The sequence below is a fragment of the Erythrolamprus reginae genome, chromosome 3 (genome assembly GCF_031021105.1).
Source record: "Erythrolamprus reginae isolate rEryReg1 chromosome 3, rEryReg1.hap1, whole genome shotgun sequence".
Lineage (NCBI taxonomy): Eukaryota > Metazoa > Chordata > Lepidosauria > Squamata > Dipsadidae > Erythrolamprus > Erythrolamprus reginae.
The window spans coordinates 248,240,669-248,267,550 of record NC_091952.1 but is presented as its reverse complement, the minus strand read 5'-3'; the positions used below and the strand labels follow the sequence as shown (position 1 = coordinate 248,267,550).

The 26,882-nt window shown below is 42.0% G+C and overlaps 1 long non-coding RNA gene across 1 annotated transcript in view; it reads left to right on the top strand.

Annotated features, from left to right (window-relative positions):
* Positions 1–7,412: 7,412 nt before the first annotated feature.
* The window catches only part of LOC139166002 (uncharacterized), a 41,550-nt gene continuing 22,080 nt past the window's right edge, over positions 7,413–26,882 (top strand). Inside the window, exon 1 of the long non-coding RNA XR_011558865.1 lies at positions 7,413–7,520. This is a non-coding gene — a long non-coding RNA (uncharacterized lncRNA). The remainder of the gene's footprint in view (positions 7,521–26,882) is intronic.

Genomic DNA, 26,882 nt, shown 5'->3' with positions numbered 1-26,882 from the left:
GTGATGAGAAAAAAACTAGTAGTAATAGTACTGCAGACTTAGTAAATAGTTTGACAGTGTTGCGAGAATTATTTGTTTAGCAGAGTGATGGCATTTGGGGAAACTGTTCTTGTGTCCATTTGACTTGGTGTGCAGTGCTCTGTAGCGACGTTTTGAGGGCAGGCTACTTCAGCTGAACTGCTGAACTACGCTAGCAGTTAGCTGAAGTAGCCTGCAGTGCCTCACTCTAACCACTGTGCCATCCCGGCTCATTTATAAAGCATTATAACCAAGCAACTCAACATAATTTTTTTTTAAAAAAATATAATTTTTATTGATTTTTATAGGTTTACAAAAAACAAACATATAACAGTGCACAGTGCTTGTGCCCATCACCAAACAACACACACACCCCGTCACCCCCACCACCCCTACAGGAGGATTCAAAGAGGTTCCACTTGTTTATCTATCTATTAATCCTTGGCTCTATCTTGAGCAAATTTTACTAAAAGAGTGATTGTAGTTTATTTTTCGTATTTACATCACAGATTTTACTTAACATATAATCTTTTACCTTGTTCCATCGCACCATCAGCTTCTCTAATTTATTCTCATCAAAATTATTTAATCTTATTTCCATAATTTCAAAATATATGTGATCCACCATATACCAATACCAATTTTGTACTGTCCATTTTGTAGAATCTTTCCATCCTAAAACTATCACCGCTTGAGCACTTTCCAATGCTGCAGTTTTAATTTCCTTAAATTCTCCTAGTTCCCTATATTTAATTAAAATTGCTGTTTCTTTTATAATAATCCAATTAATGTTTAACATTTTATTAATTTCATTCTGGACTACCTTCCAGAATTTCTGTATTTCTGCACACTCCCAGATCATATGCATAAATATTCCTTTTTTCTGACACCCATGCCAACATTTGCTCTTCTCTTTCCCCTGGAAGTGTGCAATTTGTACAGGTGTATAATACCACTTATGTAAGATTTTTCTTCTCATCTCTTTAACTCTCGTATTTTTAATCTTATATATATTTTCTATTATTTCTTTCATTTCTCTTTCATCTATTTGTAAATCATCCTGCCAACATCTTGTTAAACTTTTAGCTACTTCTTCTTCCCTTTGCAATAACATCCTATATATTTTGCTGGCTTGTGCTTTACTTTCATTTATCTTTTCATTTATTATTTTTTCTAAACTATAAGCAACTCAACATAATTAAAGTTGATTTTGCCAAAGCTAACATGATCTAACACAAAGCTAACATAATTAAGCTAGAGGGCAGAAATTAATGACTCAGAAAAAAATGGAACAAATTTATCTGCAAGGTAGACTAACCTGAGGCAGTATTGGAAGGTGCATGCCCTTAAGCTCAGATGGCCAAACTGTGATTTTTAATGCGACAACAAAGAGAAATGATTAAATTGCAGAGTGGGTGAGACGAATTAATGCCATTTACAGAAAACAACCTCTTGTCACAGACAATACCTTCATTGAATCAAGTGACCACTAGATGGCAGCAAAGGGACACCCAAAGCTTCTTGGCTGCCCCTCAGTGGTGGCCTTGATTTTATTCAAAAGCCAAATCTGATAACCTTGAATGGGGTTCAGCCAGAGGTGGGCTGTTAAGGTGGAACGGTGACGTGTTCTCGGTGGCTCTGAATGCTAGCGGAGTCCAGTGTAGTTACGCTACTGCACCTGGACAGGTAGCAAAATCACACGCGGACATGCAGTTGCACGTGTGTAGGGTCACCTATTCAAAATTATTATTATTATTATTATTATTATTATTATTATTATTATTATTATTATTAATTAGATTTGTATGCTGCCATTCTCCAAAAACTCGTATAGGACTGTGATGGCGAAGCTATGGCACGCGTGCCATGGGTGGCGCACGGAACTATATTGGAGGCCACGCGAGGCATTGCTCTATGTCAGTTCCACTATGCATGCATGCACTAGCCAGATGTTTTTTGGCCTTGGGGAAGGTATTTTCCCCCTCCAGATGCTTCATGTGTGTGTGGGAGAGATTAAGTGTGTGCATGTGCGCGGCTGCTAACACATGCACACACACCCTTTTGGCATGTGAAGCAAAAAAGTTTCAACATCACAGGTACAGGATCTTCTCAGTGAAGGGCTGCCCGTCTTCAGCGCTACTGGTACGCTCTCCGTGGGTGCCCGTGCACATCGGCATGAGATTTGGCTTCTGCACATTATGCCACAGGTGAAATCTTGCGCAAGGTCCCTTCCCTGGGTCCCGATGACTAAACAATGTCGTCTGGCAGGACCTAGGGGAAGAACCTTCTCTGTGGTGGCCCTGGCCCTCTGGAATCAACTCTCCCCAGAAATTCGAATTACTCCCACCCTCCTCGCCTTCCACAAGATGTTGAAGTCCTGGGGGGAACTCATTCCCTCCCCCTCTTTTCTGACAGTAGCTTTTGAGAGTGGTATGACTGTGTAGTATTGACTGCTTTTTAATATTAAAGGGATTTATTTTTAGTTTTTATTAATATTGGATTTGTATTACTGTTTATTCTATTGTTATTGTTGTGATCCGCCCCAAGTCCTCGGAGAAGGGCAGCATACAAATGTAATAAATTATTATTATTATTATTATTATTATTATTATTATTATTATTATATATTATTATCATTATTATTATTATTATCATTATTATTATATTGTTATTATTGTTGTTGTTGTACATGAGATTTCACCTATTTTTGGCAAAAATAGCTGAAATCTCATGTGCACGAGCATCCTTTGGTGGGCCCCAGGGGAAGAGCCTTCTCTGTGGCGGCCCCGGCCCTCTGGAACCCACTCCCCCTGGAGATTAGAGCTGCCCCCACCCTTCCTGTCTTTCGTAAACTACTTAAGACTCACCTATACTGCCAGGCATGGGGGAGTTGAGACACCTTTCCCCCAGGCTTTTTTATACTTTGTTTTATGTTTGGTATGAATGGGTTGTTTGGTTTTTAAATAATGATAGGGTTTTATATGTTTTTAATATTAGATTTGTTCCACTGTTATATTGTTTTTTATTGCTGTTGTGAGCCGCCCCGAGTCTTCGGAGAGGGGCGGCATAAAAATCTAATAAATAAATAAATAAATAAATAAATAAATAAATAAATAAATAAATAAATAAATAAATAAATAAATAAATAAATAAATAAATAAATAAATAAATAAATAAATAAATAAATAAATAAATAAATAAATAAATAAATAAATAAATAAATAAATAAATAAATAAATAAATAAATAAATAAACAAACAAACAAACAAATAAATAAATAAACAAACAAACAAACAAACAAACAAACAAACAAATAAATCCTTGCATGAGATTTTGCTTGCGGCGCATGTGCAGAACCCAAATCTCATTCAGGGACACGCATGCACATGTCAGGGACACACAACAGCGTACACATCTCGATTTTTACTACCACAATACCGTGTGGCCCCGTAGCAGGTGCAGCCCACGACTGGATCCCCTACCTGAGCAGGGGTTGGACTAGAAGACCTCCAAGGTCCCTTCCAGCTCGATTCTGACTCTATGTTCTCCAAGCTCCCTTCTGTTCTACGATGCAGGCCTTACAGAAGAACCACAGAAACAACCAGATTGAATTGTCTCTTTACCCGCTAAAGATCAAGGACCCGCCCTGCTTTGCTTTCCTTCACCTTCTCCAAATCTTTTACACGGTGAGCCTGGGGGAGAAGTCTGACTAGATATATTATTGATTTTGCTAAGCTACTCTGAAAGGTTTCTTTCTTCTCTTTCTTTTCCGTTTTTGGCTGAAGACTATATAAAAATGATTCCCATAAAAAAAGGAAACAAAAAGGGTTTGCAGCCAAGTGTTTGGGAGAATTGAATTGCTGAATTGCTGAAACGGTGTGAATAAACAACCTCTGACTGGATTGTATACTAAAACGCCACAGAATTTGGTAGATCGGCAGGGCGGAAAGCCTCAGGTATGAGAGAAGAAGGTTGAGAGACCAGAATACAGTGGTATCTCTACCTACGAACTAATTCGTTCTGTGACCAGTTTCTTAAGTAGAAAAGTTTGTAAGAAGAAGCAATTTTTCCCATAGGAATCAATGTAAAAGCAAATAATATGTGCAATTGGGGAAACCAGAGGGAGGGTGGAGGCCCTGTTTCCTCCCAGGAGATTTCTAGAGAGGCTCCACAGAGGCTTCTCCCCACCTTTTTCTGTCCTGTTTCCTTGCAGGAGATTTCTATAGAGGCCCCACAGAGGCTTCTCCCCGCCTTTTCCGGCCCTGTTTCCTCGCAGAAGATTCCTACAGAAGCCCCACGGAGGCTTCTCCCTGCCTTTTCCGGCCCTGTTTCCTCACAGGAGATTCCTAGAGAGGCCCCACAGAGGCTTCTCCCTGCCTTTTCCGGCCCTGTTTCCTCGCAGGAGATTTCTAGAAAGGCCCCACAGAGGATTCTCCCTGCCTTTTCCGGCCCTGTTTTCTCCCAGGAGACTTCCTAGAAAGGCCCCACGGAGGATTCTCCCTGCCTTTTCTGGTTACAGTTTTGAAGGCTCGGGTTTGTAAGTGGAAAATGGTTCTTGAGAAGAGGCAAAAAAAATCTTGAACACCCAGTTCTTATCTAGAAAAGTTCATAAGTAGAGGCAGGCGTTCTTAGGTAGAGGTACCACTGTACTCTGAGAGTTACTGGTTGCTTTATGGACTTGATGGAGTGACCGGGTAAGAAGAGGCTTTAAAAGGAACGTAAGGTCACCCCCAGTGAACAATTACACTGAGCATGCAAATAGGATTTACAAGAGAAAGTGAAAAGGGGTTTGTCAGGGGATTTTAACAGCAAGATTTCATAGGGGGCCCCCTGAGCTATTTTTCTGTCTAAGTTTAAGAGTTTTTGCAATTATTTTCCCCTAAGGAGAAAGCAGCTCTGTTGCTGAGAGAAATACCCAGTAGTAAGAGTCTAGCTCTTGACCTCTTTTAGGAGATGAAGGGAGGGAGGGATAGGTAGATAGATACAGGGGTGGGCAGCAGGCAGGACGGGGTGGAACGCAGTTCCACCGGCAGAAATGTTGATGCGTGCGCAGCTGCAGCTGATTGGCGGCTATCACTTCCTGGATTGCTGGTCTTGGCTCAGCTCTCCTTTCCCCCCCTGCTGCTGCATCTGTGCTCCTTGCTTTTTCCCTCTTTCCTCCTTCCTGGCCTCGGACAAACTTCCCTCTCTTTTGTCTGGCTCCACCTCCTGCCTGAGATGCAAGCAGAAGGCATGGGTAGAAGCGGCGCTGGCAGCATTTGTGCTTCTGGCAGCACCCGTTCGCCTATCTACCCAGCCTGAGGCAGGTGGGCAACCCAGGAAGGAGAGCGCAGGAAACACAAAGCAAATTGTCACCCCAGCGAGTGACACTGGTAAGGTTGTAAGTCGAGGACTTAACAGTCCGCTTGAACGATGATGATCGTTCAAGCCACTCCAACCTTGTCACATGGCTGGGAAGCCACTCCGACACAGTCACATGTCCATTAAGCCACACACACAAAATAAACCACACACACAGTGTGGCATTAAAATTTTTGACTGTCCATTACTGGATAGATACCATAGATAGGTAGGCAGGTAGCAGGTGGGGTTTGCTGCTCCCACTGCTCCCGGTGCGCATGCGCAGGAAGGAAAGTCATACGAGAGATGCATGCACGTATGAAATTTTGGTGATGTTTTTTTTTTGCTTCCATGCATGCGCAGAAACAAAATCACTGAAATCTTGCACACGTGTGCGTCAACATGCATGTGTCTGCTGACCTGCTGATTTTTGGCTCATACATAGGCACTGGGAGGGCATTTTTGGCTTTCAGAGAGCCTCTGGGGGGGATGGAGGAGGGCATTTTTACCCTCCCCTGGCTCCAGGGAAGCCTTTGGAGCCTGTGGAGGGAGAAACACAGGCCTACTGGGCCCATCAGAAATTGGGAAACAGGCCACTTCCAGCTTCCAGAAGGCCTCTGAGGGTGGGAAGAGGAGCTGTTTTTGCCCTCCCCAGGCATAGAATTGTGGGTGTGGGCACTCAAACATGCACAATAGTGCATGCGCACACTCCTTCAGCACCTGAGGAAAAAAAGGTTTGCCATCACTGCACTAGATTTATGAATGATGGATATACTCATTAAGTATTGTACCACATGATTCTTGACAAATGTATCTTTTTCTTTTATGTATGCTGAGAGCATATGCACCAAGACAAATTCCCTATGTGTCCAATCACACTTGACCAATAAAATTCTGTTCTATTTTATTCTATTCTATACTAAAGATAGATAGATAGATAGATGGATGGATTGATGGATGGATAGATAAGATAGGTAGATAGATGGATGGATGGATGGATGGGTAGGTAGGTAGATAGATATGGATGGAGAGAGAGATGGATAGATGGGTGTTCCAGGGAGGACCACGTGATCCCCTTTTACAACCTTCTTACAAGCAGTCACAGCGGGGTAAGCCGGATTCACTTAACGACCGTTTTACAAACTTAGCAACCGCAGCAATTTACTTTACCAGTAAGCAGCAAGAAAGGTCATAAAATTAGGCAAAAGACTCTGAAAACCTCTCTCAACTTATTACTTCTATTTCTGGAATTAACTTCCTAACAGGGAGGACAGGTTGAGGGTGCTTCATCCCTGGAAGTTTTGAAGAAAAGCCTGGACAGCCACTTGTCTAAAATGGTATACACTTTAAGGGGCTTCTGTTTGAGCAGTGGGGTCGGACTAGATGACCTCCGAAGACCCTTCCCAGCTCTATTCGGATGGTTTTCTGAAGGTGATCCGGCGGCCTCAGCGGGTGGACAGGTAATACAACCTAGCAGCCCTGAGTCCTACGGGATTGGGCGGCCTAGAAATCGAATAAATTAAATTAAATTATCAAAAAAAAAAAGAACGGGAAGCATCCGAGGAAATGTATTTTATTTTGAGAACTTCCGTTTGTACAATTGTGACTCTTTAGGGAAGAAAAAAAAGTATAAAAGTGACGAAAAGGCCAAAAGTTCTGGGCGCGAAAAGCCAGGCCGCGCGCACGCATGCGCAAGCGATCCATTCTAAAATAGTTTCCCCCACGCCCCACTTTATCTGCCACCCCTTCGAAAGCGGCCACTTCGGAGGAGGAGGGTGTTCCCTCTCCACGCCACGCCCCTCGGCTCGCGCCTTCCTTCGCTTTTTCCTCCCCACCTCCTCCGGGAGCGTGCGTCTTTCGGACTTGCTGATTGGGTGCCGCCGTCCACGTGGTTTGTTTTTTAATTTTTGCATAACTTCGCTCCTCCTCCTGGGCGGGGGCGGGGCGGGGCCGAGATAAGCTGAAGAGGATGAGAAGAAGTAGGAGAAAAGAAAAGAAGGCGGGGGGAGCGCGGATTGGTTGCTAGGACGGTGACGTCAACCGAGCCGGGGAAAGGGGGGGGGAAGAGGAGAGAGACACGGAAAAAAAGGTCAAACTGAAGGCGAGCCGGAGAAGCGGCGGCGGGAGCAGCGGTGGGGGGAGCGGCGCCCCTTCCCCGGCAGGTACGGGCGGGGGTGAGTGGGAGGAGGGACAAGCGGAGGACCTGTGGCCACGCCCCCTCGCTCACCTTGGGGAAGGGCACGAGGGGAACCCCACGAAGGGAACCCCACAACTTGTGTGTGTGTGTGTGTTTTGGGGGGCTGCTTGTTCTTGCCTGCCCCAAAAGTTGGGTGTTTCTCCCCCTGCCCCAAAACCTGACTTCTCATCTGCCTCCTCCCCCAGCAAGCCTTTTCTGTGCGATTGCACCCCCTCCCATCTCCCATTAATAAAAGTAAATCCAATTATAAAATAATCCAATTAATAAAAATAAATAAATAATATGCTCAGTTTGGAAGCCACCCAGTTTCATCATCCCTATAAAATTCCTTCACACACCACACACCCCAAAAAATCCAGAAAGCAACACTTTCCTTTCTAGTGGAGGGTGGGTGGGTGTGCAAAAGCCCCTTCCTACCGGATAATGGCTACTGCTACTACTTCCTCCTTCTCTAAACTTGGTCTTTTTTTTTTTTAACTTGGAAACTTTTTTTAAAAAAAACCAAAGTTTATTAATTTTTCATTTTTAAAAAAAACCAAAATCACTATAAGTACAATAAGTAATTCTCCACTGGTACATTCTGGGATATTTTTCTTTTGGGTTTCCTTACCTTTTATAAACTTATATACATTTAATCGCGCTGCGTTTAATCTTATTTTGATAGATTATATCTTTTATACTGTTATGCTAAATATTTGTATATATGTATAAATATAATGTATATTAAATATTACTTATACATTGTACTCTTCTATATAGTTTTATACTTGTACATTTCTGTATATATATTTACATAACTTGGCAACTTTTAACTTGAGTTTGAACCTAGGTAGAGGCAGATTGTAGGGTCTCATGCTTGGGCAGGGGTGCTGGACTAAATGACCTGCAAGGTCCCAGTTTCGGAAGGTTTTAAAAACTTATCTTTGGCTGGACCGTTGAGTATTGTCATTTTTCTCCAGCCAATAATATGACTAAAGTATGGATGAATGTGGTTGAATGGTTATTATTGGGGGTTTTAGGACTAGTTTAATATTTGCTAAAGTCTATTTGCTAAAATCTGCTAAACAAATAATTCCCTCAACACTGTCAAACTATTTGCAAAATCTGTATTACTACTGCCAGTAGTTTTTTCTCACCATTCTTATCATACATTCCTTCCCACTTATGACTGTATGACTGTAACTTGTTGATTTTTAGATTAGATTAGATTTATTGGATTTATATGCCACCCCTCTCCGCAGATTCGTTGCCTGTATCCTTAACATTTATATTAATATTGATAGTTTCTTCATTGCTTATTTGACCCCTATGACAATCATTAAGTGTTGTAGCTCATGATTCTTGACAAATGTATCTTTTTTCTTTTATGTACACTAAGAGTATGGGCACCAAAGACAAATTCCTTGTGTGTCCAATCACACTTGGCCAATAAAGAATTCTATTCTATTATAGGTCTTAGGCTTTATGATTAGTTTTACAGATTTTAAAGTTTGGCTTTCCCATATGCTGCAATTTTGTATTTTTATGTTGCAAATATGCTCTGAGTATATGGAGAAGGGCAGCCTAGAAGTCCAAATAATAAATAAATAAACAAATTCCCAGAATTCCCCAGCCGCCATGTTGGAATCCTTGATACCTTTTTTAAAGCAGGGGTCTTTAAACTTGGCAACTTGAAGACTTATGGACTTCAAGTCCCAGAATTTCTCCAGCTAGCTATGCTAGGCTATGCTGACTCGAGAATTCTGGGAGTTGAAGTCCATAAGTCTTAAAAGTTGCCAAGTTTTGAAGACCTCTGCCTTTAAAAAAATGCAGAGTTCCTGATGGTGCAAATTTATTTATTCTTTTATTAATTGGACTTTTATGTCACCCCTCTCCAAGGACTCGGGGTGCTTGCAACATATAATAAAACAATGTATAACAATTTAGATCCAATTAATTAAATATAAAATCTAAAAAACCCAAGCCATAAAAATACAGTACTGTAATTCCCATTCAATTAACTTTACCTCAGCACATTCATCAACCAGGGGGCAAGAATCTAATAGCCCCAAGCCTGGCGGCACAAATGAGTCTTAAGACTCTTGCGGAAGGCAAGGAGGGTGGGGGCAGAACGAATCTCCAGGGGGAGTTGATTCCAGAGGGCCGGGGCTGCCACAGAGAAGGCTCTTCTAGGCCCCACCAAACAACCTTGTCTAGTTGACGGGACCTGGAGAAGGCCGACTCTGTGGGACCTGACTGGTCGCTGGGATTCGTACGGCAGAAACTTAAAAAAGAAGTGAATCTTAGCAGGGTGGACTCTTTTTTAAATTATTTTTGCCTGCCAGAAGTTGCCCTTCAAAAATCCCCTCAGCTTCCTTAAAGAGTTTTTCTTTCCTGCCTCCTTCTTTCTCCCTTCTTCCCCCCATAGCAAGAAAAAAGAATAGAAAATAACTTTTCCTTTCCACAGGCTTCCTTTTGATTTCCCTCTTTGCGGCTGTTTTCTGGGACTTTTTTCAAGGCGGTTATCGGTAGTCTCTGTGTTGAAAATTCTTAAAAGATTGTCCTGTCTGACATTTGGAAAAGCAGAGGGCAAAAAAGGGAAAAAAAGAGAGTATTGTTTGGATATGGTTTCTGCTCCGGATGGGTGGATAAGAGCTGCTGGTGTTTTGTTATGTTTTTTTCCCCCTAAGTCGAGGAAGGCCACAAAATGGAGGCTAAGACTGATAGGTTTGGAAGCGGGTGAAAGTCAAGTAGGCCTGGAAGAATAACAAAATAGCCAAGTGGGAAGTCTATGGAGATTCTCACTCATCCATGTTGTGGAAGATGTCAGCCCAGTGCGCAGCAGCAGTAAAAAAAAAAAGCAAATTCCATGCTTGGCATGATTAGGAAGGGAATCGAAAATAAGTCGGTAAGTGTTGTATTGTATTGACTGTAAAAAATATGACTTTTAACAATCGAGTTGTCGAAGCGTGGAACTCATTACCGGACTCAATAGTGTCAACCCCCAACATTTCTCCCTTAGACTATCCACGATTGACCTCTCCAGGTTCCTAAGAGGTCAGTAAGGGGCGTACATAAGTGCACTAGTGTGCCTTTCGTCCCCTGTTCAATTGTCTTTCCTTTATCTCATATATCGTATATATTTTCTTTCTTTCATATATCTTCTCTATTTTTATATACTTTCTTTATATATATTACTTCATGTCTATTCTCTTCTATATGTATTGTGTATTGGAATAAATAAATAAATAAATAAATACTGGAGTACTTGGAGTACTGTGTACAATTCTGGTCACCGCACCTCAAGAAGGATATAATGAAACTGGAAAAGGTGCAAAAAAGGGCCACCAGAATGATCAAGGAAATGGAGCACCTCCCTTATGATACCAGGTTGCAACACCTTGGTCTCTTCAGCCTTGAAAGATGGCTTTTAAGGGGTGACTTGATCGAAGTATATAAAATCATGCATAGGATAGAAAAGGTGGATAGAGAAAAATTATTTCCTCTGTCACACCATACTAGGACAAGGGGGCACTCCCTAAAGCTTCATCCAGAGGGTCGTTGGTTGATGGAATTCACTTCCAGTTGTGACAGCTGTCAGCCTTGATAGCTTCAGGGCAGGATTAGACAGATTCATGGATGCCAAGTGTATCGGTGGTTATTGAAACGGATGTCCATGTGTCGCCTCTATATTGGTGGAGGCAGGCAGGATTCCCTTGGGTACCATTTGTTGGGGGTCAAGCGAAAGGGAGGGTCTTGCCTTCTCTTTCTGCTCAAGATCCCCATGGACAATTGGTGGGCCACTGTGTGACACGGAATGCTGGATTCAATGGGCTTTGGCCTGATTCAGCATGGCTCTTTTATGTTCTTATGGTTGTTCCAAAGTTGCATTTCAGTCGGAGCTGAAGTAGCTTCTTGTACGAGAAGCGAAATGTCATCAAAGAAAAACCAGAAAGTCCAGTTACTTCTTGAAAAAAAAAGCACCTTTGGGACACCACAAAGTTGGAAGGGACCTTGGAGGTCTTCTAGTCCAACCCCCTGCTCAGGCAGGAGATTGTACTATGTCAGACAAATGGCTGTCCAACCTCTTAAAAACTTCCAGTGTTGGAGCACCTACAACTTTTGGAAAGCAAGTCCTTCCCCTGATTGTTCTCACTACCGGGAAAGAAATGTTTTTGGTGTCTGTAGGTCGGCCCCTTGAAAGCATTTACATGGGGAAAGTCCAGGTTGGATCCTGTTTTGGCTCTAAACAAGTTGTAACATCGTTCTTTCCCGCGCTTTGGGTGTGCAGTATTAAAACTGGATTTTCTTCTCTGTCTTTTCTATTTACTGCGGAAGAACTGAGCTAAAAGAAGTTAAATTTACCTTCTGTTCGTTAAAGATAAGATAGTCCTCGAATTACAGCCATGTCTGTTCGAAGTTACATCGGCACTGATCAAAGGGATTGTTTTTCACACTTATGACCATTGGCAGCCTCTCCATTGTCACGTGATCAAAATTTGGACCGTATTTTCAGATATAAGACACCATTTCCCCCCTAAAAGAGGCTCAAAATTTGAGTGCGTTTTATGCTCCAAATGTCAAACCCTAAAGAGATACGAGTGTTGGGTATGAGCTATTGTTGTAGTTAGCTCTGGCCCTGCTCCTGCCCCAAGGACTGTGGATGTGGGGAGACATCCACATGCTGCAGGCCTGTTTTGCCCCCAGTGGAATCTGCTGATGAAGGCTTCTCTGACCAAGAAGACATGAGTGATAGGGAGGCGGAGAGTGGGGCAGACAGCTCAGAAGGAGATCAATTATCTAGCTCCTCCTTGGATTTAGAACAAGAGTTAATGATACAGCCACACATGCGGAGAGCGATGCATAGGGAGCAACAACTGAGAGATTATTATCAAAGAAAATGAGGCCACCTGTGGTTGGGTGGGGCTGTGGTAATTAGTGAGGCTGCTATAAATAACAGCCTGTCGGTTTAGTCATTGTGGAGGATTATCTGATCGTTGTGTTTCATGACTGCTTTACTGACTTTGACCTTTTGTGTGCTGATTTTTCCCCGCTTTGAAACTAAACCAGAGCAAAGTGTGTTTCACTTTGTGAAAGAAGGACTGTGAATTGCCTCACAGCTGCAAGCTAAGTATCACAGAACTGATAAGGGACTTGTACAAATTACCAGTTTGTTTGGAGACGAGTGCTCTTTGCTATACCAAAAGAGGGCTTGGTTTAAGTGAATTTTCATTATAAAGAACATTGCTTTGAATTTTCAAACGTGTGTGTGTCTGAAATTTGTACCTGTGAATTTTTGGGAGGATTCTACCAGAGAGCCCGACAGAACAGCTATAAACCCATACCTGGCAATGGGACCAGATTACTTACGGGACCGCCTTCTGCCGCATGAATCCCAGCGACTGGTCAGGTCCCACAGAGTAGGTCTTCTCCAGGTCCCATCAATTAGACAATGTCACTTGGCATGACCTAGGGGAAGAGCCTTCTCTGTGGGGGGCCCATCCCTCTGGAATCAGCTCCCCCCAGAGATTCGTACTTCCCCCACCCTCCTTGCCTTTCGTCTGAAAACTCATCTATGCCACCAGGCTTGGGGTCATTAGACACTTCCCCCTGGCTGGTGAATGTATGGTGAGTTTGTGATTGAATGGATATGAGTGTATTTTAATTGGTTTTTAGGCTCTTAGATTTTAACTTTAATTAATTGGATTTTGTTGTACATTGTTTTTGCTATAAGTTGTAAGCCGCCCCGAATCTTCGGAGAGTGGCGGCATATAAATCCAATTAATAACTAAATAATAAATAAAATACTAATTCCTGGCTTGCAGGCTTTTTCATTGCTACTCTCTCTGAAAAAGGTTTTTTCAGCCCTAATCAGGAGATAAAATAATGTGGTGAAGCTGACTAGACTAAGGACGCTAGCCAGATGAATACTTGGTAGGTAGACTTTTCCCCCTATTTTCCCCCAAACTAAGATGCACTTATACTCTGAAAAATATAATAGGTGTGACGTTTGCAATGTCCCGGGGTCAAAAGTTTACTTGTGCGACCTTTTGGCAAGCAAAATGAAATGAGGAAAACAGATTCCCTGTTTTAACCGAGTTACTAACGGAATTGCATTGATTTAGTTAACAACTATGGCAAGAAAGGTCGTAAAATGGAGCAAAACTCACTTAACAGCTGTCTTGTTTAACAACAGAAATTTTGGACTCAAGTTGAGAAATATCTTATGTACTTGAGAGAGAGAGAAAGGTTGAATTGTTAGCCTGGCATTTATATAATGTTGAGGAAGTGTTACGTTGCATTTAACTTGAGTTTTAGTTAAGGATGCAACCTCCATTTATATACAGTATACCTGGATGAAAGTAGTAATTCACCATACTCATAAAAACATCAGTTGTACATAGTGAAACAGATATCAGATACTAACCAGGGATCCGTTCTGTATAACAAGCTCTACCTTCCTTCCTGAATGCAAATGCTAAAAGTCAGATGCTGGGGGTTTTGATTTCAGAAAGATTGCTTGCGGGAAACGTATGAATATTTTTGTTGTTGGAGATAAAAAAGCCCTTTTATGTCCAATAAGGACAGATTAGACCTTTAAAAAAAGGAGTGCTTTGTTCACAGATAGTAAAAAAACCAGAGTAACTAAACAACAGGGTTTTTTTGTGCAAGAGGAAGGCTGGGTTTACTTTTAAAAACTTTCTGCTGACAGCAGAGGTTTTTTTAGGAGGAAACTGAGTGAACATTGCTGTTTAGAAGGAACCTTGTAAGAATTTTTTGAAATGGCATCATTACAAAAGCTTCACACTCCCATCTCTGAAGATTATTCCTGGGGAGTTTTAAGGCATGGGTGTGTTTAATGTTCCCAAATAAATCACATTGACGGGTCTACATGTACTGTTTTTTTCTGGAATATAAGACACACCTTCCTCCCATGGATGGAAATGTTTGTGCCTCTTATTCACCTAATACAGCTATTTTTGGCCTCCCCAAACCAGAGTAACTAAATGAGATGGATTTTTTTGTGCAAAATGGACCTGTGTTTTGCAAAAACGGGGTGTAGAATCTTTGGGAGGCCTGCAGAATGCTCTTGGGCTCTGGGGGAAGGCAAAAATGCTCTTGTTTTTTGTGCAAAAAGGGGGCGGTTTTAGCAAAAATGGAGTTTTTGCCTTCCCTCCAGCTCTCAGGACCACTCTGCAGGCCTCCCAAACCCTCTGTGTCGGGTGGAAAATGGCCCATTTTTGCAAAAAACGGGGTGCGCAGAGAATTTGGGAGCCCTGCAGAGTGCTCATAGCGGAGGACAAAAACTTGTTTTTCTTACTTACCTCTTTGAAATCTTGGTGTGGCTAAAACATCGGTATGTCTTATAGTCTGAAAAAATATGGTAATTGCGTGGAGCTCAGCACATAAACTGCCTTTATTTTTTATTTTTTAAATTTTATTTGTTTTGGCACATACGTATTGGTGGTATACAAAGATATAATATTTATATACATGATATTAGTAAAAGAGAAACATTACGACAGGGGACGGAAGGCACTCTGGTGCACTTATGCATGCCCCTTTCTGACCTCTTACTAATCGGGAGAGGTCAACAGTGGATAATCTAAGGGTAAAGTTTTTGGGGTTAGGGGATGATGCTACAGAGTCTGATAGTGAGTTCCATGCATCAACTACTCAGTTACAAAAAGTCGTATTTCCTGCAGTCGAGTTTAGAGCGGTTTAGTTTAAGTTTGTATGTGTTGTGTGCTCATGTGTTGTTGAAGCTGAAGTAGTCGTTGACAGGAAGGACGTTGTAGCAGATGATTTTGTGGGCTCTGCTTAGGTCGTGTTTAAAGTGACGTAGTTCTAAGCCAGTGATGGTCAACCTTTTGCGCTTGGTGTGTCAAAATTCGCCAAAAAACTGAGCATAACTCCGGTGGTGTGTCACCTTGAGAAAAAAAACATAATTTTGTGATATTTATAGTTTAAATAACAAATATGTATAATTATTTAACTTACCTGCTTAGTGACTTCTTTGTTAATCTGTCAGTTGGTTTCTTTTGTTGGTCTTCTGTTATTTAACTTGTGTGGGGTGCCATGAACTAAGATAAGTGAGGAGGAGGGGGAATTCTTCCAGTGATGGCGAACCTGTGGCAGTCCAGCAACAGGACCTCCAGACAGCGATCACAGGGCCTCCAGACAGTGATCACAGGACCTCAGATATGCGTCCCCTGCTGTGTTCTGCTGCTCCCTGCTGCGCCAGCTGGAGGTTCGGCCTAGCGGAAGTCCCAGGCCTAGACGCTCTGTGCGGGAGCTCTGCTGTTCTGGCCTACAGACCTCTGGCACAGAGTCACTAGTCTACAGTCTACACTACAGCAATTTTTTAATCCTCGGCTACTGCACCTGGCTGTGTAGGAGCCAAGGATGAAACGTAACTCCCCGAAAGTTTATCTGGAGGCCACGTGTCACTGAAAATGGCTACGCGTGTCAGTGCTGACACGCGTGTCATAGGTTCGCAATCACTGTTCTAAGCTTTCTAAACCTAGGAATTGCGTAGGGTATTCTGTTACGAGTGGAGGAGTAGAGGGCTCTTCTAGTAAAGTATCTCTGGACATTTTCTAGGGTGTTTATGTCCGAACTTTTTGGTAATCGTGAAACCACTGTATGTGTGCAGCCTGATTATGACACATTGGCAGGTTTAGGGAAGAAAGCAACTGGGTGTGCAAGTGAACTATGGTTTTAAATGAGATTGAAATGTTTTTGGGGTGAGAATATTTGAAAAATGCAGCATTCAGCTAACCACACAACCTGACTCCTCCAGAATCAGCTATGGGTATTTCACAGCCTAATCTTAATTTGTGAATCCATTCAAGATGTAAGATTGCTGACTTCAGGTTATTTTTCTATCTCCATTTGCAGTACAGCAATAAAAGAACACAGATGAGAACAAAGTTCTTCACTTTAATGAAAAACAAACTTTTTAATATTTTTCACTTTGGGGGTCAAATTTTCCTCCCAGTTGGTTTGCCTCCCGAGACTTTTTCCCAACCATTCCTGGAATAAAGATTGACAGATGATTGATTCATTTAATTACTATATAAAATGCTTCAATTGTTTCCTACTCGGGATTTCTTATTCCTGAGGATATCTTTCCGTAGATTCTGCTTAATGAGACTGGGCTATGACTAATTATCAAAACTAATTAGCAGGAATTTAATTTGGGGGAAGAGGGATCTCTTGGAATTGTTTTTTAAGAGTGTGACTATGACTGAGATGAAAGAAAGTTTTAATAATTGGGATTTAATGCAATATAGTGATTTATGTTCCCAGAGAAAAGTTTATAGGTATTGTTATGGCACAGAACAGAGGAAGTTTCAGGAAAGGAAGTGAAAGTATTAAGGCTCAGCAGGCTGAATTAAAAATAAGTAAACAGTTTGTCTCAATTTGCTCCGCAAAAATGCAGAAGCGGTTTCGAAGTTACACCTTGGAGTATGTACAAGAAGGTTGCTGTATAGTTGCAGATGGATTTCAAATGGCTTGTAGGTTAATTGACTCTTTATAAGATCAATTGGTAAGAAATCTTCGATCATAGCAGCTGAATTTGATTGAAAAAATAAGACTATAAAAAGCTTTACCAAAAGTTACTTAACTCAGAGATTTTCTATTATTACTTAACGGAAGTAATTATTACTCAATGGAATAATGGAACAATAAGCCTCTGTAGGTTTATTAATTCTAGTCAAAATTTAATTTGCCTGGATAACAGTTGAGAAGGAAAAATGAAGAGAGTTTTGGTAAAATAAAACCTGAAAAAACAATAACCCAGAACTCGTCAGCTAAACTTTATTTAACAATATCGATAAGAAATATAACACTGCATTTATAGATAAGAATATGGATTTTTAAAGTGTTATACTGTAAATTCTATGCGATTAAACTATTGATTATAAACTTCTTTCAAGTTAGACTTTGCTTAATTTTGCTTCCAACAAATCATAAACTAACTTAAATAAAATTGTACCTGCTTTTTGGTTGGCAAATAGCCCTCTATTTACAGCCATTCACTTAGTCACTAAACTAATCAATGGTTCTCAACTTGGGAGTTGGGACCCCTTTGGGGGTCGGACAACCATTTCACAGTGGTCACCTAAGACCAAGGGAAAAGACGAATTTCCCATGGTGTTAGGAACTAAAGCTTCTATTCTGGCACCTTGGAACATATTTTTACAATCTGACCAATCAGCTGGCTGCTGACAAAGTCAATGGGGGATGCCAGATTCACACACACACACACACACACACACACACACACACGGGTAATAAGTGTTGCTATAAAGTCTAAGAGTGATTTTATATAAGTGATAAGTGATTATATATATGTGTGTGTGTTTAAAACATATTTTTGCTGAATTGAAAATGAAGGGAGACTAGTATAGATCTATTTTGAGGTTTTTTCTCTCTCATCAGATAGCCATACCTTCACTAGGAATTTGAACTACATGAAACATGACTAGATGTTGTGAGCCGCCCTGAGTCTACGGAGAAGGGTGGCATACAAATCTAATTAATAATAATAATAATAATAATAATAATAATAATAATAATAATAATTTTTATTAAGCAAAGCTGAAGTGTGTTCTGAAAGAAATAGAAATATGTAATCTATATATACACACTGCTCAAGGTAATAAAGGGAACACTTAAACAACACAATATAACTTCAAGTAAATCAAACTTCTGTGAAATCCAACGGTTCACTTAGGAAGCAACACTAATTGACAATCAATTTCACATGCTGTTGTGCACATTCAATTTTGTCCAGAACAAAGTATTCAATGAGAATATTTCATTCATTCAGACTTAGGATGTGTTATTTGAGTGTTCACTTTATTTTTTGAGGACTATATAAACCAGCGGTCCCCAAACTACGGCCCGTGGGCCACATGCGGCCCACTGAGGCCATTTATCCGGCCCACCGGTGAGTGACAAGAGCACAGGGAAAAGAGAGAGAGAAAGAAAGAAAAGGGAAAGAGAGGGAGGGAAGGAGAAGTGGAGTGGAATGAAGGAGGGAAGGAAGGAAGGAGAAATGGAGGGAACAAGAAAGGAAGGAAGGAAGAATGAAATGAATGGAGGGACAGAAGAAGGAAGGACTGTTTTGGGGTGTGTGTGTCATTTTTTTAAATTTTTCTCTCAACATACATTCAAACAACACAGTGTACCATCTAATTTTCCATGAATAAAATGCAGTACAGTATTTTGTTAGTAACTAATATCAATCATCAAAAAAGTTGCAAAAGTTTTTTTTTCTAATTTTGTCATTCAGTTACATTCATTTTCTTTTAATTTAAATTTCCTCCTTAATGTTCCTTCAAAAAGTGCAACACCAATTTTATTTCTAACTTATTAACCATTATGCCAAAGTGCTTCTTTCTTTCTTTATACATTTTTCATAAGCCAACAAAACCTTGTATAGCCAATCAGATGTCAACAAAAGAAAATTAAAAACAAAACATAAACATATATGAATTTCAGACCTTCTCCCCCCTCTAAATAGTACGTTCCCATTTTGTTTTTTACTTTAAAATAAGGTATGTGCAGTGTGCAAAGGAATTTGTTCATAGTTTTTTTATAGAGTTTGGCCCTCCAACAGTCCGAGGGACAGTGAATTGGCCCCCTGTGTAAAAAGTTCGGGGACCCCTGATATAAACATTTTAAAGATAACATATTTCTATTTCTTTCAGAACACACTTCAGCTTTCCTTAATAAAAATTCGTCATGAAACAAAGTCACGTTTCATGTAGATTGATATAACTGCTTCTGACCCTAACAGCTTTCCAAAACTCGTGATTGGGAGACAGCTGTGGGAGGGCAATTCGAGATCCATTTTGAACTTGCAAAACCTGTTCAACTACCTCTGCACTTAACCTTAATCGAGGGGTAGTTGCTTTATTGAAAATTCAAGGAAAAAGATGGACAGAAAAAAAAACCATGTCTGGTTCAGTTCTGGAGACCTCACCTACAAAAAGATATTGACAAAATTGAACGGGTCCAAAGACGGGCTACAAGAATGGTGGAAGGTCTTAAGCATAAAACGTATCAGGAAAGACTTCATGAACCCAATCTGTATAGTCTGGAGGACAGAAGGGAAAGGGGGGACATGATCGAAACATTTAAATATATTAAAGGGTTAAATAAGGTTCAGGAGGGAAGTGTTTTCCATAGGAAAGTGAACACAAGAACAAGGGGACACAATCTGAAGTTAGTTGGGGGAAAGACCAAAAGCAACGTGAGAAAATATTATTTTACTGAAAGAGTAGTAGATCCTTGGAACAAACTTTCAGCAGACGTGGTAGATAAATCCACAGTAACTGAATGTAAACATGCCTGGGATAAACACATATCCATCCTAAGATAAAATACAGAAAATAGTATAAGGGCAGACTAGATGGACCATGAGGTCTTTTTCTGCCGTCAAACTTCTATGTTTCTATGTTTCTATGGTTGGGATGGTTGACAGAACGAAGGAGAAATCCTCATCTCTTCATTTATCCTGGGTTGTTTGCCCTAATTAGTGGGTGATACTGGAATGTGCGTTCTTGTGAAAGAATTAGAATATCAGTAGGTGGATCTGCTTTCTCTGTTGATGGAACAGGCCTTGGGAACTGGGGAAGAGAGAGAGAGGTGTTTAATTTTCTCCACCCTTCCAGGTGTGGCCACTGCCCCATAAGCAACATCTGTACACCTTGTGCAGGAAATTATACCCCCGTGGCGTTTTCAGGAATCTGATCTGTAATTTCAGGTATTCCCGAAAATAACTTTGTTGTGCAACTTCTGTAGGCAAGTACTGACAATTCCCCTATAACCAGTCCTCATTGGTGAGTTGCAAGTCTTCTTCCATCCATTCATAAGAACATAAGAAGAGCCATTCTGAATCAGGCCAAAGGCCATCGAGTCCAGCATTCTGTGTCACACAGTGGCCCACCAATTGTCCATGGGGATCTTGAGCAGAAATAGAAGGCAAAACCCTCCCTTTTCCCTGACCCCCAACAAATGGTACTCAAGGGAATCCTGCCTGCCTCAACCAACATAGAGGCGGCACATGGACATCTGTTTCAATAACCACCAATACACTTGGCATCCATGAATCTGTCTAATCCTGCCTTGAAGCTATCCAGGCTGACAGCTGTCACGACCTCTTCTGGAAGTGAATTCCATAAACCAAGGACCCTCTGGGTGAAGAAATATTTCCCTTGATTTGTCCTTGCTTTCTTACCTATGAGCTTTAGGGAGTGCCCCCTCGTCCTAGTATTGTGTGATAGAGAAAAAAATGTTTCTCTATCCACCTTTTCTATCCCATGCATGATTTTATACACTTCGATCAAGTCACCTCTTAAACACCATCTTTCAAGGCTGAAGAGACCAAGGCGTTGCAACCTGGTTTCATAAGGGAGGTGCTCCATTTCCTTGCTCATACTTGTTGCATGAAACCTCTTCCATCATGTACTTTACTACCCTAGTTCCTCTGTGGTCTTACTTTGTGGCTACCTCACCTGCTTCCATGATCATGGGTGGCGAAACCTAGGACTTTTATAGATAGAATTCAGTGTTGTGTTCTATTACAGAATAACAGAGTTGGAAGGCACCTTGGAGGTCATCTACTCCAACCCTCTGCTTGGGCAGGAGACTCTATACCAGAGATGATGAACTGTTTTTTCCTCGGGTGCCAAAAGTGTGTAGGCGCATGCTATTGCACGCACATATGTGCCCACACCCATAATTCAGTGCTTCCCCCACATGCCCCATCCCTGCACATGCATGCATGACCCCCTCCCATGCTGCCTCACCTTCTGCGCATGCATGCACCTGCCCATTCCTCTGCTCAACCATTTCCCCACTTCTGGTGAGCCAGGTAGGCTTGTTTTTGCCCCTCCCCAGGCTCCAGGGAAGCCTCTGGAGAAAATGGTCTCCCCTAGCCCTCCAGAGGCCAAAAATGCCCTCCCAGAATCTCCGTGGAAGCCAAAAATCAGCTGACCAGACCAGCATGCACATGTGTGCTGGAGCTGAGCTAAGGCAAAAGCTTGCGTGCCTGCACATATAGCTCCATGTGCCAGCTGTAGTATGCGTAGGTTCACCATCATGGCTCTATTCCAGTGATGGCGAACCTATGGCATGGGTGCCACAGGTGGCTCGCGGAGCCATATCTGCTGGCACGTGAGCCATTGCCCTAGCTCAGCTGCAACGTACATGTCTGAAGCTCTTGAGGGGCAAAATGACCTTTCCTAAGGCCGAAAATCAGCTGGACAGTGCACCCATGGAGCGTGACCGACTGGGTGGGCGTGGCTGACTTGACACCACTCCCCAAATTGCTGGCGTGTTTCCTCTTCTCACTGGGTAGACAGAGTTGAAGTGACGTGGACCAGCCCCTTACATTTTCCAGGACAGGTCCACGGGCTGGTTCTGACCACATCGCGGGCTGTATCTGTCCTACGGCCTTGAGTTTGACACTTCTGATTTATAGCCTCTGGCAAGAGTGGAGAGAGGTATGGTTACGAGATAACATTGAGATATGTACTTTCGTCTCCGTGTTGCCTTCATCTACCGTGGATTAATATTTAATCAAAGTCTAATAGCGTTCGCATGTGTTGCAGAACCAATCAGGTTAGCTTTAGCTGGGAGCGATAACAAGCATATTTGAAGCAGCCAATTTGTGCAATATAATAAAATCAATAATTTTCTCGTTCTCCAGGTCAGAGTAGAACATAGGACACATTTTGGTATTGATCGGATGTGTATGCTTGAGGAACAACTTTGGATGTAATAACCAACCGTCTGAGTCAAATAAAGATTAAATCAGCTAAGCCCGATATTTATCTAACTGGAAGTGAAAGTTAGACAGTGAAAGGAAAACAAAACACAGTGGTACCTCTACTTACGAACTTAATTCGTTCCGTGACCAGGTTCTTAAGTAGAAAAGTTTGTAAGAAGAAGCAATTTTTCCCATAAGAATCAATGAAAAAGCAAATAATGTGTGCGATTGGGGAAACCACAGGGAGGGTGGAGGCCCTGTTTCCTCCCAGGGGATTCCTAGAGAGGCCCCACGGAGGCTTCTCCCTGCCTTTTCTGACCCTGTTTCCCTCCCAGGAGATTTCTAAAGAGGCCCCATGGAGGCTTCTACCCACCTTTTCTGGCCCTGTTTCCATGAGATTCCTAGAGAGGCCCCACGGAGGCTTTTCCCTGCCTTTTCCGGCCCTATTTCCTCCCAGGAGATTCCTAGAGAGGCCCCACGGAGCTTCTTCCCACTTTTTCCAGCCCTGTTTCCTCCCAGGAGATTCCTAGAGAGGCCCCATGGAGCTTCTTCGCACCTTTTCCGGCCCTGTTTCCTCCCAGGAGATTCCTAGAGAGGCCTCAGGGAGGCTTCTTCCTGCCTTTTCCGGTTACAGTTTCAGAGGCTCAGATTTGTAAGTGGAGTGGGGAGGGAATGGGTATTTTGCAGTATCCTTTCCCAGCCATACCCACCAAGCTACGCCCAAAGAATTAAAAAAAAATTGGATTTCACCACTACCTAAGTAGCATTGTGGTTGTTTGCATCTGACATTTCCTCTTAGTTCCCAACCTTTCTAATGCCACAACCCCTTAATACAGTTCCTCATGTTGTGGTGACCCCCAACCATAAGTCTAGCGTCCATTCTCCCAACAGAGCTTTAAGCTGATTGGCAGGAATGTAAGAAGGACACCCCCACTGTAAATGCCTGATTGGTCTGATTGTAAAAATATGTTCCACGGTGCCAGAATAGAAGCTTTAGTTCCTAATACCATGCGAAATTTGTCTTTTCCCATGGTCTTCGGCGACCCCTGTGAAACGGTCATTCGACACCCCAAAGGAGTCCCTGTTGGGTTTAACTACTCTACTACATGCTTGCACTGTCTTGTAAACACATCTCTATGCTGATGGCCTGCCTGGGCCCGTAACCCTTTGTTGAGTAGATGCTCCCCCCCCTTCTCTTCTACCTATTCTACCTTCTTCTTCTGAACTCCTGTATGCTCCATTGTCCTCGGCTGAGGACACATGTGTGAGATGAAATCCAAAGCCATAGAAACATAGAAACATAGAAGTCTGAGGGCAGAAAAAGACCTCATGGTCCATCTAGTCTGCCCTTATACTATTTTCTGTATTTTATCTTAGGATGGATCTATGTTTATCCCAGGCATGTTTAAATTCAGTTACTGTGGATTTATCTACCATGTCTGCTGGAAGTTTGTTCCAAGGATCTACTACTCTTTCAGTAAAATAATATTTTCTCATGTTGCTTTTGATCTTTCCCCCAACTAACTTCAGATTGTGTCCCCTTGTTCTTGTGTTCACTTTCCTATTAAAAACACTTCCCTCATGGACCTTATTTAACCCTTTAATATATTTAAATGTTTCAATCATGTTCCCCCTTTTCCTTCTGTCCTCCAGACTATACGGATTGAGTTCATTAAGTCTTTCCTGATACGTTTTATGCTTAAGACCTTCCACCATTCTTGTAGCCCGTCTTTGGACCCGTTCAATTTTGTCAATATCTTTTTGTAGGTGAGGTCTCCAGAACTGAACACAGTATTCCAAATGTGGTCTCACCAGCATTCTATATAGCGGGATCATAATATCCCTCTTCCTGCTTGTTATACCTCTAGCTATGCAGCCAAGCATCCTACTTGCTTTCCCTACCGCCTGACTGCACTGTTCACCCATTTTGAGACTGTCAGAAATCACTACCCCTAAATCCTTTTCTTTTGAAGTATTTGCTAACACAGAACTGCCAATACAATACTCTGATTGAGGATTCCTTTTCCCCAAGTGCATTATTTTACATTTGGAAACATTAAACTGCAGTTTCCATTGCTTTGACCATTTATCTAGTAAAGCCATCCTCACACATGGGACCATCCAGAAGTTATTAATATGGACTGGAATATAAACCTATCTGCCTGCAATCTATCAATTGCATGAATCAACATAATTGTAAGTAGATTGTATTTTTCATCTTTATGAAGGAGTGATCATCCATTGCTAACAAATGGGATTCTGAACCATGTGTTATTTCTTCCCATGCTAACTCCGCTGCAAATTAAGCCAGCTGAACTCTGCTAATACAAATAATATTAATAATAATCAAAATACCCAACAGTCCCGACCCCCAGGTTGAGAACCCCTGTCTTAGCTGTTTTTGATTCTCCAAGAAGGTGGAGTCTGTCTGTTTTTGTCTTAACTTTTAATATCCTCTTGAGGTAGGAAGAGCAAATAAAACCCAACTGAATTGAAAAAGAAAAAAAAATTGAGTTGGTTCTCTATTTGATTCATATCTTATTTTTCTACTCTGTGATGGCTCAGGCTGAATGGCTACACTTTTATTATTTTTGTCATACGGGATGATTGCTTGTCATTGTCATAAGTAATAACACCATTATAATATAGACGGAAGGCATTAGCTCCCAGCATTGGGTTGTCGTGGCTGAATCATGTAACCTTCTAATATATGCAAACTTTGTCCTCTGAGCATCATGACTTGATTGATGGTATCTGTTGGGTCCTTCGGCTTCATGTTCCTGTATGAACCTGCCTTTGATGAGATAATCACAGCAGAACAGGATCTACAGGGCTCGCCCAGAAAGTAATGCACCACATTTCCCCCCCTCAGCCTACAGTAACGGTACAAATGTGAAACTTTAGATATACATTATTTGAATTGTCAGGAATGTGTGTGTATAAATTTTGCGTTTCTTCTGACAGATAGCATAGCTGCAGCAGTGTTTCGAAATAGCATTTGTAAGCGATGTACTTTATAAGCAGTGTGTCATTGAATTTCTCACTGTGCATGTGTTCTGTCGAGCTCTCTGGTAGAATCCTCCCGAAAATGCACAGGTACAATTTCAGACACACACACGTTTGAAAATTCAAAACAATGTTCTTTATAAGGAAAATTCACTTAACCTAAGCCCTCTTTTGGTATAGCAAAAAGCACTCGTCTCCAAACAAATTGGTAATTTGTACAAGTCCCTTATCAGTTCTGAGATACTTAGCTTGCAGCTGTGAGGCAATTCACAGTCCGTCTTCTTTCACAAAGTGAAACACACTTTGCTCTGGTCTAGTTTCAAAGCGGGGAAAAATCAGCACACAAAAGGTCGAAGTCAGCAAAGCAGTCATGAAACACAATGATCAGATAATCTTCCACAATGGCCAAACCCACAGGCTGCTATTTATAGCAGCCTCACTAATTACCACAGCCCCACCCAACCACAGGTGGCCTCATTTTCATTGATAATAATCTCTCAGTTGTTGCTGCCTATGCATCGCTCTCCGCACGCGTGGCTGTATCATTAACTCTTCTTCCGAAACCAGGGAGGAGCTAGATAATTGATCTCCTTCTGAGCTGTCTGCCACACTCTCCTCCTCCCTGTCACTCATGTCTTCTTGGTCAGAGGAGCCTTCATCAGCAGATTCTACCGGGGTGTGTGTGTGTGGCAAAACAGGCCTGCAGCATGTGGATGTCTCCCCCACATCCACAGTCCTTGGGGCAGGAGCTGGGCCAGAGCTAACCACAACAGCATGTATGTAACGTTGCTTATATCCTTAAGATTTTTTATTAATATTGATTGTTTCCTCATTGCTTATGTGACCCCTATGACAATCATTAAGTGTTGTATCTCATGATTCTTGACAAATGTATCTCTTTTTAAAATGTACAAATGCACCAAAGACAATTTCCTTGTGTGTCCAATCACACTTGGCCAATAAAGATTTCTATTCTATTTTATTCTAGTCTTTCAGACCTTAGGGACCACTGAATTTATAATTTTAAATCCTGTGGACCACTAATATGATCTGCCTAATGACCAGCTGGGTGGCCATGGCTAGGTGGTCACGTGACTGGGTGGGTGTCACTCACATTGAAAGGTGCCTCGAAGGCTACTACTCCCGCCCGGGCTCCTTAGTGCCCCAACAAGAAGCAGTTGTTGGAGCTAAGCAGCCACGGTGCGAAAGAGTTAGCAAAACAGTTGGCTGAGTTGAAATTGGATTTGACCTGAAAAGGAGGCTCAGCAGAAGCACCTCGCTGAGGACTAGCAGCATAGGCTTTCCAAGCAAAGGGAAGACCTGCAGGAGTGCAAGGCCAGATACTGCACCTGAAGGCTCACGGGCTGAAGTGGTTACACAGTTCTTGGCCATGATACAGTCCCACTGGAACAAGACACCCCACCCCCACCCAGATTCTTCGCTACCAGCGGTGCTTCACTCCAGCCTTTGCACAAAGCCCCATACCAGAATGCTGAAGCAGACCCCAGTTCAAAATCCCCCCCCCCCGACCCACACAAAAAGACCCCGAAGGGA